Here is a 15,863-nt window from a genome sequence, read left to right as displayed (position 1 = left end):
CAAGGCAAAGGTCCGTAGAGATCAATGCCAAGAGTGTGGAAGGGCTGCGAAGGGCAAGGGAGCGGTTGTAGAAGTCCGGGCGGCGCAGATGTGGGCTTTTGCCGCTGCTGGCAAGATGGGCATGAAGCGATGTAGCGGGCAACGTAGGTGGAGAGGCCAGGCCAGAAGAAACGAGAGCGGACGCGGTCGTAAGTTTTGTGGAAGCCGAGGTGACCCGCTGAAGCATCGTCATGAAAGGCTTCTAATATCTGCTGCCGATTAGCGCGCGGTACAACAGGGACCCATCTGTTGCCCGACGAGTGGTGGTTTGAATAATACAAAATACCATGCAAAAACCGAAAGTGTTGAAGCTGCCGATGCGCCCGACTGTTCGGTGGTTGTATTGCGCCGGTAAGCCGGTCGACTATCGTGCGGCAGTATGTGTCTGCTCACTGAAGAGCAGGCAAATGAGACAGGCCGTCAATAAATGTTGTGTGGTTGACGGGTGCGATAGGGAGGGTGGTAGTAAGTGACTATGACGCGGAAGTCGTAGACGACTCAAGAGGGCACCGCGAAAGTGCGTCCGCGGCGAGGTGCTTTTTCCCGGACTTGTAAGTGACGGTAAAATCATACTCCTGAAGTCGAAGAACCCAGCGTCCGAGGCGCCCAGATAAATTTTTCAGTGTCTGCAACCAGCATAACGCATGGTGGTCAGTCACTACTGTGAAGTGGCGTCCGTAAAGGTATGGTCGAAATTTCTGAACGGCCCAAACCACAGCGAGACACTCCTGCTCAGTGATGGTGTAATTTTTTTCAGATGTACTTAGGGAACGACTGGCCATCCGACTGGAGGACGTTTATTAGGAAGCGTTACAACTGTCGCGGACCCAGAGCCAGCCTCCGATGACGATGATCTTCCCAAGAGGGGAATTGGTCGAATGGTGATGAGAATGATTATGAGGGGAAGAAGATGAAGCACAGGAGGTTGCCCACAATGTACGACCCGGTCACTGTAAATAGGACGCGATGCTCAGAACAGTCTCACAATATATATATATATATATATATATATATATATATATATATATATATATATATATATATATATATATATATATATATATATTTATATATATCTATATATATATATATATATATATATATATATATATATATATATATATAGTCTGGATAGATAAAAACTGACACAGAGCACGAAAAAATAAGGTTAGTAGTGACAGAGACACACGATAAAGATGTAGAAAATAGAAGTCCTCTTCCTGCAACTTCAGTAAACTTATTTCTATTTTCAACGTCTTTCTCGTGTGTCTCCGTCGCTACTAACCTTATATATGCAGATTTGGACACTTATATATATATATATAAATAAAACAAAGAAATAACAGTTGGCAGTCAAGAAAACCTCGGAAAGCAATGGGGTGGTTTGTGGTAGGTCATTGAAAGAGATCCCACCTCGCGGGCATTTTTTTCTCCATTTTCTTTCTTTTCAATGACCTACCAAATCTTCCACTTTGCTTTCCGAGGTTTTTTTTTGACTGCCAACTCTTATTTCTGTGTTAGTTTGAACCAGCCAATTATTTCGTATTATGAGTATCTACATGCATAGCGATGGCCTCGGTTCTGGTAGTCTTGGTGCCATAGGTAGATTAAGATGGTTCAACGCTGGTCGACCACTCTCGACATGTCGTAGACACTCGAGTCACGGCCCCGGGGTTAATAAGAAGGTCCTCTTCACGCCGAGTAGTCCGAGTGGCGCTGGCTACCACCTCCAAGCACAGGAAACAAAAATACCTAACATAAATACCCCAAAAAGTGGAGGGGAAAATCGCCCCGCTGGTAGCGTAGTGGTTATAGCACCAGACCGGTATTCTGGAGGTCGTGGGTTCGGTTCCCACCCGGCGGGCATTGACGTCGGCAAAACAAAACTACACAATTACAGAACAGGAATACCTGGCTCTTGTGTGAGCAATCCAAAAGTTCCGCCCTTAGTTGTATGATCGACATTTCAATGTCGCCACTGGCAATCACGCATTTTGCTGGTTGTCGACGTTGAAGAACCCAGCTGGACACCTTGGCCGTTGCCTTCTTCGTCTACAGCAGCAATGTTCTATCATCACGTGCAAGTCCGCAAAACGCATTTTGAGGTGCATGCCCTCTCACGCTGTCTTTTATCTCAATCGGCCATCTGTGTCTCGTCGGCAAGCAGGCCGGCTTGTCCTATTGCGCCCATTGCTTAAACCGCGATTGATGACATCTGTATTCCAGCTTTTCAGCACGACAATACTTTTTGCCGAACAATACTCGAACGGATAGAGGGCTCCACGCGACCTCTCATCCATTGACTACGTCAGCAACTACAAAACTTACGGCTTGATAACGGTGTTCTGTACCGTTACAGCCACCATCCTATAGGCTCGAGGCTAGAGGCAGCTCTTTTAGAGGCATTTTACGATGATCCGACAGCAGGAATTGTGGATTTTGACAAAAGCTACGACCGCATTCATTGTTGCTTCTTTTGGCCTGGGATTTCAATAATCATGGCAAAGTACATGTCTTCTGCGCCAAACGCGAGCACCGAAAACGCGCTACGACTCCTCCATCCGGCCGGCTACAACCGGCACCTTTTCCGTTGGCGACCTTCGGAACGGTGGGCATTGCGCTGTACAAGCTGCTTCCAAACATACCAAACAGGTACCGCTAGATAGTGACTTCGGTCAGCAATCTTACCAGACACTTGCTGAGGCAGCATCTAGACATTCTTGCGCCATGATGCACTCCGCGTCCTCTTAGGCGACTGTGGCAATACCTGCTAGTCAGAAATTTTTGTAGAAATTCTTCAAGCGGCAAAAACAATTCATAAAACAAAAAGCAGCTATAACCCTCTGATGAACAGCCTGTCTTAACGCTTTCACGGACGCTCTTTGATGCGTTTTCTATGTATATGAAACAGGACCGCACCAACTGGGAACAAATTGTTTCGTTTGTAAACTTTCATTACAATATAGCAATTTAGCGCACCACCTCAACCACCTCAACTCAACATTTTTCTGGTTTTTGCCCGCTCCTCTTCCGTCTTTATTGACAACTGCAGCGACCTCTGCAGCGACCTCTCTCGTTACCCCGTTTTCCGACCAGCTAATTTTCAGGTCATCTTCATAAGCGGTCATCTTCATAAGCCACCGGACTTCCCGCAAGCATCCCTGCTTCACCTTTGAGACCGACAGATGGCCAACCATCGTGGAACACTTCCGGATCCGGTTCAAGACCACAAAAAGGAGCTGCCTAGCGAACGTCGACTGGGGCACGACACTTTTTTCGGCCCGCACTCACGCTATATCATGTACCAGGTGAGTTATTTAACTCACGTAAAATGCTATCGTTCTAACAATGTGATGCTTGTCCAAGTGTCGTGCCCCATCGACAGACGCGAGGTTCGTGCTTGTTTCATGCGTTTTGTTGTACAAATGTTAGTAGGAGGTCTGCCATTTTGCAATTACTTCTCTCCGCTTGTCATGGAATGTTTGCTACTCTTGTCAGGAGATGTTGAGTTAAACCCAGGTCCTATGAATAAGGCTGAACAAGAACAGATATCAAGAATAGAAAAGATGCTTCAAGATGTACATGCTGGACAGGCACAAATACTGGCTAAGCTGGAGAGTATAGAATTGAAACAAAAAGAACTAGAAAATCAACTTCATGGCATTAATTCGAGGGTTGAGGTCACTGAAGATCGAATTACACGCACTGAACAAAGAGAAAAGGCGATGATGGCCAAGTTAGACGACCTTGAAAACCGAGGTCGCCGGTCAAACTTGGTGTTTTTTGGAGTGCCGGATGTAACTGTAAAGGAAACATGGGAAACGTCCGAAAAATTGGTTAGCAATGTTTGTAGAGATGTACTCGGTCTGAAAGATATTTCCATAGAGCGGGCGCACCGCATAGGGACGTATAAAAATGGAAAGACTAGGCCTATTGTGGCAAGCTTTTTTAGCTGGAAAATGCGAGAAAGCGTGATGCACAATGCCACCAAGTTTAAAGGCACCGATTACAGTGTTTCCGAGGACTTTAGCCAAGCAGTACAAGAAAAACGTCGGAAGCTCTTGAACTACGCGAAGGAAATGAAGCAGAATAAAGATAGCCGCGTCTACCTCAACTACGACAAGCTGGTCATTGACGGCAAAAGTTTTATCTGGGACAGTGAAAAAAATGAACCCGTGCCTGTCCGAAAACCTAAGTCGGCCACGCTATCAACAGGAAGCGAATGACGGGCTGTGTGCCCAAAAGATAAGACGCGGAGCGGTAAGACTTGCGTTTTGCCGGGTGTTCTATCTATTCTTCTCGTAAACTGCCGTAGTATTAAAAATAAAGTAGACGAATTCGCGTCTTTGGTTGCTACTGTTGAACCGCAAATTATTATGGGCACGGAGTCGTGGTTGGACGAAAGCGTGCGAAGTGCAGAAATTTTTCCTTCCGGATATACTGTCTATCGTAAAGACAGGCATCGACATGGCGGGGGAGTGTTTCTTTTAATATCAAGTAGACTAAACAGTCAGCCACTTTTTTTTGACGACGATACGGAATCCGTATGGTGTCGAGTTTTTTTTCCTAAAGGAAAAACTTTAGTAATTGGTATATTTTACCGCCCACCAAATAGTAGTGAAGAACCAATTGGCAAACTTACTGACGCGCTATCAGTGATACCTGACGGGTCAATTTTAGGGGGCGATTTCAATCTGCCCGACTTTGATTGGATTGCAGGAAACTCGACAAATAATACTTCTCAGCTTTATCGTCAGTTTAAAGAATTGGTGTCTACGTTTGGCTTCAACCAGTACGTTTTAGAACCTACCAGGCAGAACGCAATCTTGGATTTGGTGTTATGTAACGACACGAATATTATATCTAAAGTATCTGTTATTCCTGGCATAAGCGACCACAAAGCAGTTGTAGCAGAATTGTCCTTACTTAGTGCTTCGAATCAAATGCAACATCCTCGCCAAGTTTTCATGTTTCATAAAGGAAACTATGAAGCTATCTCTGCAGAATTAGAATCATACCTCGAAATTTTTATTCGGCTGTCTGAATCCCTAGGGTTGGAAGAACTTTGGTGCATCTTTCGCGATAAAGTAAAACATTTAACAGAAACGTTTATACCATCGAAGTACCTTACGGCAAAAAAACAACAAAAACCTTGGTTCAGCGCCAAAATTCGCAAGTTAATAAGGAAAGCCCGGCGAGCCTATAGGCGTTTCTGCAGAAATAGTAGCGAATTTAATGAACAGGCTTTGAAAGACTCTAATAATAAGGTTAAGATTGCAATAAAAAATGCGAAAAGGCAATTTTTTGGCCGGTTGAACATTGACCTTAAGCAAAACCCGAAACAGTTTTGGAAATTCGTAAAGAAAACCAGGAAAGATGACATTTCTATACAGTCATTATCAGTGGATGGAATCACTGTGCAAGGTAATGCTGAAATGGCGGAAGCATTCAATGCATTTTTCCAGTCTGTTTTTTCAAAGAAAACGTCAACTGCTCCTTTACCGTCACGCGTTAGTGATGTAACCCACTCTATGGATGATATCATTATAGATGTTTATGGTATAGATCGCCTCTTACGCGAACTGGACACTTCTAAGGCATGTGGTCCAGATGGGCTATCGCCATTTGTACTGAAGGAGTGCCATGACGTTATTGCAAGGTACTTAGCTATTATTTACAAAGTGTCACTGGAGTCAGGCGTTGTTCCCAAAGACTGAAAATTTGCAAATGTAACGCCTTTTTTTAAGTCCGGGGATAGAAAAAATGTGAAAAATTATAGACCGATTTCTTTGACTTCAATTTGCTGTAAAATTTTAGAACATATTATATATAGTGCAATATTTCAGTATCTCAACTCCATCAACTACCTTACAGCTTCTCAGCATGGCTTTCGCAGTGGATTTTCCTGCAATACTCAACTAGTAGAATTTCAGCATTACATATCACAGGCCCTCGATAATAATACGCCAGTAGATGCAATCTTTCTAGATTTCAGGAAGGCTTTTGATACCGTTCCTCATAACCTTCTGGACAATAAACTTGCATCCCTGAATATTAACTATAAAATTCATTCTTGGATACGTAACTACCTGCACGGCCGCGAGCAATGCGTGGTTTTAAATAGTCACAAATCTAGCTCTATTGCGGTGAGTTCTGGCGTACCACAAGGTAGCGTACTAGGACCATTATTGTTCTTAATTTATATAAATGATATAACAGAAAACAATAAGTCCGAAATTAAATTATTTGCTGACGACTGTGTTATTTATAGGCAGATAAATTCACTAAGCGACACATATGCGCTACAAAAAGACCTAGAAACAGTAGCTCGGTGGTGTGACGGATGGGACATGAACCTAAATATCGAGAAATGTAATCACCTCCGGTTTACACGAAAATCAGCTATAACCCAAGAAAGTTATAAAATAAAAGATACAATAATCACTAGCGTTACAGAGTATAAATACTTAGGTGTATACTTAACTCAGTCACTCAAGTGGATTAAACATGTAGAGTACATAATTACAAAGGCCAGTAGAATGTTATATTTTATCGGTAGAAACTTTAAGGATGCATCCACAGAAGTGAAAGAAACACTGTATTTTATGCATGTTCGATCTATACTTGATTATGCGTGTGTAGTGTGGGACCCACACCAAGAGTACCTTATAGAAAGATTAGAAAAGCTGCAAAACCAGGCAGCGCGTTTTGTTACCAACAAGTACGACCCTTTTGCTAGCATATCGGCGATTAAAGCTACCCTGAACTGGGAACCACTGCTGTTCAGACGTAAAAAGTTAAGGTTTAAATTTTTCCACTGCATTTACTACAATCGTACAGGTATCGACAAAAAACGGTATCTCCTCGAGCCAAACTACATATCACTTCGTCATGATAATCCAAAAAAAGTGCGAGAGTATTCCCACAGTACAAATATTCTTGCAAAATCTTTTTTCCCTAGAACAATAAGTGACTGGAATATGTTGTCAGAGGAATTGGTTAGCCTTCAAAATAACGATCTTTTTTTCTCCCGCTTATGATCAGTTTGGTGTTGGTTTTTTTTAATCACTACGAATAAGTGCTTTTGAAAAAGTGTATGGATGTATAAATGTATTTGTATACTCTGTTCTGTACATGTTGCACGTCCCCCCTACAAAAATGCCCTCGTGGCGATGTAGGTATCTTGTAAATAAATAAATAAATAAATAAAGCACTGTCGACACATAGCCCGCATCCACTCGGAAGCAAGGCAGCAAGAAGGCAAAGCCGTTTAAGATGCTGCGAAACGCAACATTCATTTTCATCCCATAGAAGAAGTGCTCTTGTGGATGCCGACACAATCACCGGCCTATGAGAGAAGCTTCTGAACTGCTAGGTTGAGCCATACATCCTCATTGAGCAAGATTTGTCCGTAAATTATAAGTGTCTCCTGCACCTTTATTCAACGACTGTCGCAGGCGTAAAACCGGAGTAGTCCACGTTTCTCTCATGAGGCCTTTCACGCAGAGTGCGCCTGAGCTACAAGGTTTCACAGAGCTGCTTCTTAGAGAGGCGGAGGAGTGTGAGCGTTTATTGTTGTGTTGGTCGCATGAGAGGACTCATGGACTGAATTGTAATTTCCTAGTCGGGCCAATCTGGCCCCTGTACATACCAAATAAATTATTCTTTAGGGATAAACTTCATCGTCGCGGACTCGGCTCGTTATGGGGAGTAACATCTATATTTTTATATATTTATAGATATATTTATATACGTATATAATAATATATATTATATATATATATTTATATATATATATATATATATCTTACCGCGAACCATACATTGGGTTTGTTTATCTGTGTTTTGCTTTTACCGCCCGGCTGTGCCGGTGTGTGTTATCTCTGCGCCAAGGGAAGCGCGTGTTCCATTCTTTCTGTGCCGCATGTGTTATTTGTTGTCATGGGGAGAGCATTCCGATCTAACGTGAACAGCCCAGAATAATCTTCTTGGATCCACAATGTTCTCGATGCGAATCGACGTTTCGAGAACCACGCGCGCCGAAAGATAAAAAGCCTGCAGTGCGGACGCCGGGGCATTCGATTCGACGACACTCGCCTGTGGAAGTCACTTTGTTGACCGCTGCTTCGCCGCCTCTGTATTCTTTTGAGTTGTTAGGGGAGCACAAGTTCGCTCCAATAAACGTGTTTCTCATTCAAGACAACTGCATCGTTCTTGTCTTCGCGATATCTGGTGGAGGTGCTGGGTACTAAGTCTTTATGCCCTCTACGACATCTCGAAGCCGCCAAGCCAGTCCAACCAGAGAAAGCCCCCGACTGCAAGGATTGCTACCCGAGTTCGGTCTACTGCCAGAAGGGCCCAAGAGAAGGAACGCTGCAACCAACACCATGGTACAAGAAACAACGTCGCCAATCATCCTGCAGCAGCCCCGAGAACCGCCATCGTTCCGGGGAGCCCCCGCTGAAGACCCCGAAGAATGGTTGGAGAAGCTGGAGCGCGTCCGCATCTTCAACAGGTGGGACGACGAAGAAACTTTCCGGCATGTCTTCTTTTACTTAGAAGATGCTGCTCGAACTTGGTTCGAGAACCATGAGAGCTCTTTGACCGACTGGACACAATTCAAAAGGGAGTTCCTTAAGACTTTCACTACCGTGGTAAGAAAAGAGCGAGCTGCGCTTTTGCTTGAAACTTGAACGCAGCACCCCAACGAAGGAGTCGTGATTTTTGTTGAGGACATGAAGCGACTTTTTCGTCGTGCGGACCCTGAAATGACCGAGGAAAAGAAGCTCAGGTTTCTACTGCGAGGAGTGAAGCAAGAGCTTTTTGCTTGTCTAGTCCGTAACCCTCCGAAGACAGTGGCGGAATTCGCGTCTGAGGCGGCCGCGATGGAGAAGACGCTAGAAATTCGAACGAGGCAGTACGACCGCCCTGTCAACGCACTGTTCTCGGAGACCATCGGTGCCGCAAATGGAAGCTCCGATACATTGCGAGAGACCATCCTAGCAGTGGTCAGGGAGGAGCTTCGGAAGCTTTTTCCAACGACGCCGCAACCTCAAGTGGCTTCCCTGACCGACGTAATCAGAGAAGAAGTCCAAAACGCACTGGGAACTTCTAAGCCATCGGAAGCACCCCGCGAACCACAAGCCATGACCTACTCCTCGGCTGTTCGTCAACCCCGCCCTGCTCCAACCCGTCGTCAAGAGGCCGAGCCATACCGCCGTCCAATGCCGCCCGCCCGACGCCTTGTAGACCAATACCAGACGCCAAAGAAGACCGACGTGTGGCGAACGCCCGATAATCGCCCGCTGTGCTACCACTGCGGAGAGGCCGACCACATCTACCGTCGCTGTTCCTACAAGAGGCTCGGGTTGCGAGGGTTCTCCGTCAACGCCCCACGCCCCCGATACGGCCAGCGCCCTGCTGAGATCAAAAAATACCTCTCCAACACCAACCGAGGACCAGCCCCCTTCAACCGTTCACCGTCGCCCTACCCGTATCAGTCACCGAACCGCCGCAGCTCTGCTGACTTCTCACGTGGAAGGTCCCCCAGCCCACGCGGGGGAAACTAAAAGCAGCAACTTCGGGAGGTAAAGTTCCACAACGGCGGAAAAATGAAAACCCTCCAACGACGGAGCGACTCGCTGAAGACCATCATTCACGACATGCCCTCAACCCGACGATCCGACCTAGCCCTAACGAGACTCCTGAACACGACGACAGCTACACGGCGCGACGCGTACCCGACCTGACCGAGACGTCCGTTGAGAAGACGACGACAACGACGATGCACAGTGCCCGACCGTCAACACGTACAAGCAGAGATACGACGCCCCGACAAACCCGGAACTCGAGGAAGACTACATCTGACGTCAAGGTGTCTATCGACGGCTTTGACGTAGTCGCCCTCGTAGACACGGGAGCTGACTATTCGGTAATGAGCGGACCATTTGCGTCTAAACTGAAGAAAGTTATGACCAGATGGGACGGTCCGCACATACGCACAGCAGGAGGCCACCTCGTGACGCCAAGTGGAACGTGCACATCGCGTGTCACCATAGACGGCACAACGTACCCTGCGGCGTTCGTCATTCTGCCTAACTGCTCCCGCGACGTAATTCTTGGAATGGACTTTTTGATGGACAACGGTGCAATAATCGATCTGCAGACAAAGTCCATAACTTTTTCCCCCAATCACTCCATGACGCCGGAACCGAACCCCGAACGACGTGCTGCTGTAAGGATTGCCGATGATCATGTCACCCTGCCACCCCGCGCAAGCTTGATGGTCGCAGTCTACTGTGAAGATGCTGCTCCTGACGTCGACGCTATCGTAGACACCGATCAAAGGGTGCTTCTCAACCGTGGTGTGTCGGTAGCAAGAGGCATTGCGCGCTTCAAGGAACACCAATCCCACATATTGGTTACGAATTTCACCGAGGAGTACCAGCATTTAAACAAGGGCGCGGCAATTGCATTCCTCGAAGAAACGCAAGGAGCATGTGACGTGATCGCGGTCGCCGACTTTGAACGCACACCCGTAGAAACCTTCAAGCTCCCGCAGCCTTTCGACGTGAATCCGGCGCTACCGCAAGAACAACGAAACAAGTTATTGGCTTTGCTGCGTCGCTATAGCGAATATTTTTCGTCGAGCGCAAAACTACGTCAAACCCCTCTAGCGAAGCACCGAATAATAACCGAAGATGGAGCCCGACCCACCCGACAGTCACCGTACCACGTCTCTTCACACGAACGGGAAGCCATCCGGACTCAAGTCGACGACATGCTCAGCGACGACATTATACCGCCCTCGAAAAGCCCCTAGGCTGCGCCCGTCGTACTCGTAAAGAAAAAAGACGGCACATTAAGGTTTTGCGTTGACTACCGGCGACTGAACAAAATCACGAAAAAGGACGTGTACCCCCTCCCCCGAATCGAGGACGCCCTCGACCACCTCTGCCACGCGAAGTACTTCTCATCAATGGACCTGAAGACCGGCTACTGGCAAATTGAAGTGGACGAGAGAGACCGAGAGAAGACTGCATTTATAACCCCAGACGGCCTATACGAGTTCAAGGTGATGCCGTTTGGGCTGTGCACAGCACCAGCGACGTTTCAAAGAGTCGTGGACACTGTGCTAGCAGGCCTTAAGTGGCACACCTGCCTCGTATACCTCGACGACGTAGTGGTATTCGCCCGGACTTTCGACGAACACCTTGCAAGGTTGGAGTCTGTACTCGAGGCCATTCGTACGTTGGGGTTGACGCTGAAGCCTGAAAAGTGCCGTTTCGCATACGGGGAACTCAAGTTCTTGGGCCACGTCGTCAACGCCGCGGGAGTCCTACCTGACCCGGCAAAAACTTCAGCCATTGCGAACTTCCCAAGGCCGAAAGACAAGAAGGGTGTACGAAGATTTCTCGGGCTGTGCGCATACTACCGGCGCTTCGTCGCAAACTTCGCACGCATTGCAGAGCCACTCACGCGCTTGACGAAAGATAGCACCCCTTTCAGCTGGGAAAACGACCAAGAAAAATCATTCTGCGAGCTGCAAAAATGCCTGCAAAGACCGCCCGTGCTCGCTCATTTCGACGAAACTGCCGAAACGGAAATGCACACGGACGCCAGTGATATAGGCTTGGGTGCCGTCCTTGTCCAAAAGCAAAGCGGCTGCGAAAGGGTAATCGCCTATGCCAGCCGTGGTCTGTCGAAGGAGGAGAAAAACTATTCTGCCTCTGAGAAAGAGTGCCTGGCTATTATATGGGCGATTTCAAAATTTCGCCCATACGTGTATGGAAGGCCATTCAAGGTTGTAACAGACCATCATGCGCTGCGTTGGCTCGCCAATTTGAAGGCCCCTCTGGCCGTCTTGCGCGGTGGAGCTTGCGCCTGCAGGAGTTCGACGTTACAGTCGTTTATTAATTCAGCAGGAAACACTCCGACGCCGACTGCCTGTCCCGCCCCCCCGTTGACCCACCACCACAAGACGCTGACGAAGACAGCGCGTTCTTCAGGATCGTGACGGAGAGCGACCTAGCCGCCCAGCAGGTGCCGACCCCGACTTACGCGTCATAATCGAGTACCTCGGGGGATGCAACGTTGCCGTTCCTAGGACCTTCAAACGCAGCTTACCAGCATTCAGCCTGAGAAACTCCGTCCTCGTGAAGAAGAATTTCAGCCCCGGAACTAGAGCGAATTACCTTCTCGTCATCCCCGCGGACCTTCGTGACAAAATTTTGGAAGCGTTCCACGACGACCCGTCTTCCGGACATCTGGGCACAGCCCGCACTATTGGAAAAATCAAGGCGAGGTACTACTGGCCCGGCCTTACATCTGACGTCACCCACTACGTCCGGAGCTGCCGTGACTGCCAGCGACGAAAAACGCCGCCGACAAGACCCGCCGGGCTTCTGCAATCGATCGCCGTCCCATCGAGACCATTTCAACAGATTGGAATGGACCTTTTAGTCCCGTTCCCTACGTCACGATCACAGAACAAGTGGATTGTCGTAGCGACAGACTACATGACGCGATACGCAGAGACCGCCGCTCTTCCGAGGGGGACTGCACAAGAAGTGGCGAAGTTCTTTATAAGCCAAGTTGTGCTGCGACATGGAGCCCCGGAAGTCCTAATCACAGACCGCGGAACGGCATTCACTGCGGAGCTGATGCAAGGAGTATTACGCTACAGGAACACGGATCACCGAAGAACGACGGCGTACCACCCCCAAACGAACGGACTAACAGAACGTCTGAATAAGACAATCGCAGATATGCTGTCAATGTAGGTTGACGTTGAACATAAGACTTGGCACGAAGTACTCCCGTACGTTACGTTCGCGTACAACACGGCTATCCAGGAGACGACGCAGCTGACGCCGTTCGAGCTTGTCTACGGTAGAAGGCCGACTACGATGCTCGACGCAATGCTTCCGCACGTAGAAGACGACAACCTCAACGCCGACGTCCACGGATATCTTCAACGTGCGGAGGAGGCCCGCCAGCTCGCTCGAGTTCGTATAACGGACCAGAAGCTGGTGGATGCGGGCCGCTACAACCTCCGACGCCGAGACGCCGAGTACCAACCAGGGGATCGTGTGTGGGTTTGGACTCCCATCCGACGACGCGGACTCAGTGAGAAGCTCCTGCGACGGTATTTCGGACTCTACCAGATTTTACGACGTGTTGGCCAACTTACCTACGAAGTGATCCCCGATGGTGACTCCGGCACATCACGACAACGCACGTGGCCTGAAGTCGTCCACGTGGTTCGCTTAAAACCTTTCTACGGACGATGACGAACTTTTATTTTCATTTGTTCGGACTGTCGCTTATGTTAGCATCGGGTCGATGCACTCTTAGAGGGGGGTAATGCCGCGAACTATACATTGGGTTTGTTTATTTGTGTTTTGCTTTTACCGCCCGGCTGCGCCGGTGTGTGTTATCTCTGCGCCAAGGGAAGCGCGTGTTCCATTCTTTCTGTGCCGCATGTGTTATCTGTTGTGATAGGGAGGGCATTCCGATCTAACGTCAACAGCCCAGAATAATCTTCTTGGATCTACTATGTTCTCGATGCGAATCGACGTTTCGAGAACCCCGCGCGCCGAAAGATAAAAAGCCTGCAGTGCGGACGCCGGGGCATTCGATTCGGCGACACTCGCCTGTGCAAGTCACTTTGTTGACCGCTGCTTCGCCGCCTCTGTATTCTTTTGAGTTGTTAGAGGAGCACAAGTTCGCTCCAATAAACGTGTTTCTCATTCAAGACAACTGCATCGTTCTTGTCTTCGCGACAATATATATATAAATATATATATACTTGAGCAAATGGTAGACGCACGACTAAAAACAAAAACAGTGGTTTACTGACGTTTATACTGGAGGGAGGACCAGTCTTCATCTTGAGTAACATACAACGTTAGAGCACGCACGTTTATATAGGTGAACAGGGTGTGCTGCAGTGTACACTTTTTTTAACAACATTGGCGGGTTGGGGTGAGAGAACAGTGAAGGGAGGGCATTATACATGTGGCACTATACATGGGGACGAACTCTTTTTTAAAAAGCCCAGCAATATTCAGCTTCATCCATAAAAAAAAGAAGACAGGGTAGGGACCTGTTCAAAAACACTTTTCATACGAATTACACAAATAAATGAATGGTGCAGGGAATGTCTCGACACACTAAATGCAAAGTACACGAACAACAAAAAATACAGAACGGAAGCCGGCGGTGACACATCCATTCCTGAAACCACCAATTACCAGCGGAGTGGGAAATGTCAGGACACTTTACAAGTTCACAGAAGTCACAGAAGAGCGCACGTGCCAGCAACGCAACCAATTATTTAGTCAGGTAGGAAGTAACTAGGTGTGTCTTGCGTGGAAGCAACTAATGAATCGGTCTCCAGTAAGGGTCAACAAGTTTCTGTGTATACAATAAAAGCATGTCACAGCATGATGGAGGCATGCAAAGAAGAGACTAATGATTCACAGTCCAAGAAGCGGAGGGGTGCGGGAACCGCGTAACATCGAAGAAAATGGTGAGTGACCGCACGGACCGCGCGTTCGCGATAACAAATTTAACCCCCAAAGGGGGCTGCCAACCGCGGGAGCGGAGGCGTACTGGGAATGCAGCTACTATTCCACGAAAAAAAAAGGGAGACAGAGAAGGGTGGAGAGGGGGGGGGAACGTGGGGTGGCTGACAGTGTTCGGTAGGGCGAATCAAGAAAAAAAAAGGAAAACGGTGAAAATGGCTTAGGCACCCACCAAAGACGATAATTTCCCCAAACTCTCATTAATGCCTGAGGATGCGGATTTGAAGTTGTAAATGAGACACCATTCGCGGATTAGTCGATCATGGTGAGAGCGAAACCCAGATTTTAATATCGTGGCTGTGAGGTGGTCAAAAGAGTGCCCAGGAAGGTTAACGTGTTTTGACAACGGGAGAGACGGCAGAGTTTTGAAATGTGACTTGTGATTGTTAAACCTAGTTCTGAACGACTTTTGTGTTTGCCCGATGTATTGTAATTGGCACACCCTACACTGGAGCAAATATACCACATTGGAACTATCACAGTTCAGGTTTTCTTTGATTTTTAGACGAAAGTCAGAGGCTGGACTGACCGCTGTATCCGTTGTAGACATGTGCGTGCATATTTGACATCTGGGCTTCCCGCAAGGACTGCATCCGCCGGTTGTTTGAGTCCCTATTTTGGATGAGGTCAGGACGTCCCTAATGTTTTTGCTTCTCCTGTACACAATCTGTGCGGGTTCGGGAAAAATATGTTTTAGGCACTCACTTTGGGTAAGAATGTTGTAGTGCTTTTTTAGTATAGACGAGACTTTGGGAACAGATGCGGAATGTGTTAAGACCAAGTTCGTTTGCGGGGTGTCGCATGTTGAAACAGACGGTTGCTGCCTTCATCTACTCGTGGCTTTGCTGGCTTTTCGTGGGTGGAGTTGACAGTTCCTCAGGATGTGAGCCGCCATGGCCCTCTCCTTCGCACATAGTCTGCACACATCACTGAAGTACACTTCAGAAAACATATGCTTGGCAAACACTGGGTTAGCAGCGAATTTGTCTGTAACTGTCTGTATATCACTGATTCTTTCCTTGTCCGCCTCGGATGAGGCGGTGGGTAGGTTCGACGACCGAGGTGGTACCACTAGAAGACGTCCGGGTATGTGGTGAAGGGTTCCGGCTCCGCGATTACGGGTGGCACAGGAGGGGAGGCCAGACCATCGGGCGCGTCGCGGCAGGCGAGCGCGTGCGCGGCCCGGTCGGCCTCCTCGTTCCTGTTGTCGTGCCCCTCGCGGAGGCCCAGGGGGCG

General features: G+C 47.9%; 1 pseudogene; it reads left to right on the top strand.

Annotated features, from left to right (window-relative positions):
- Positions 1-88: 88 nt before the first annotated feature.
- LOC144143416 (uncharacterized) lies at positions 89-15,560 on the top strand (annotated as a pseudogene).
- Positions 15,561-15,863: the final 303 nt, after the last annotated feature.

Source organism: Haemaphysalis longicornis, unplaced genomic scaffold (genome assembly GCF_048455015.1).
Source record: "Haemaphysalis longicornis isolate Haplotype H1 unplaced genomic scaffold, Haemaphysalis longicornis Haplotype H1 scaffold_6, whole genome shotgun sequence".
Taxonomy (NCBI): Eukaryota; Metazoa; Arthropoda; class Arachnida; order Ixodida; family Ixodidae; genus Haemaphysalis; species Haemaphysalis longicornis.
The sequence above is the reverse complement of the archived record's forward strand: the minus strand, read 5'-3'. Positions and strand labels throughout refer to the sequence as shown.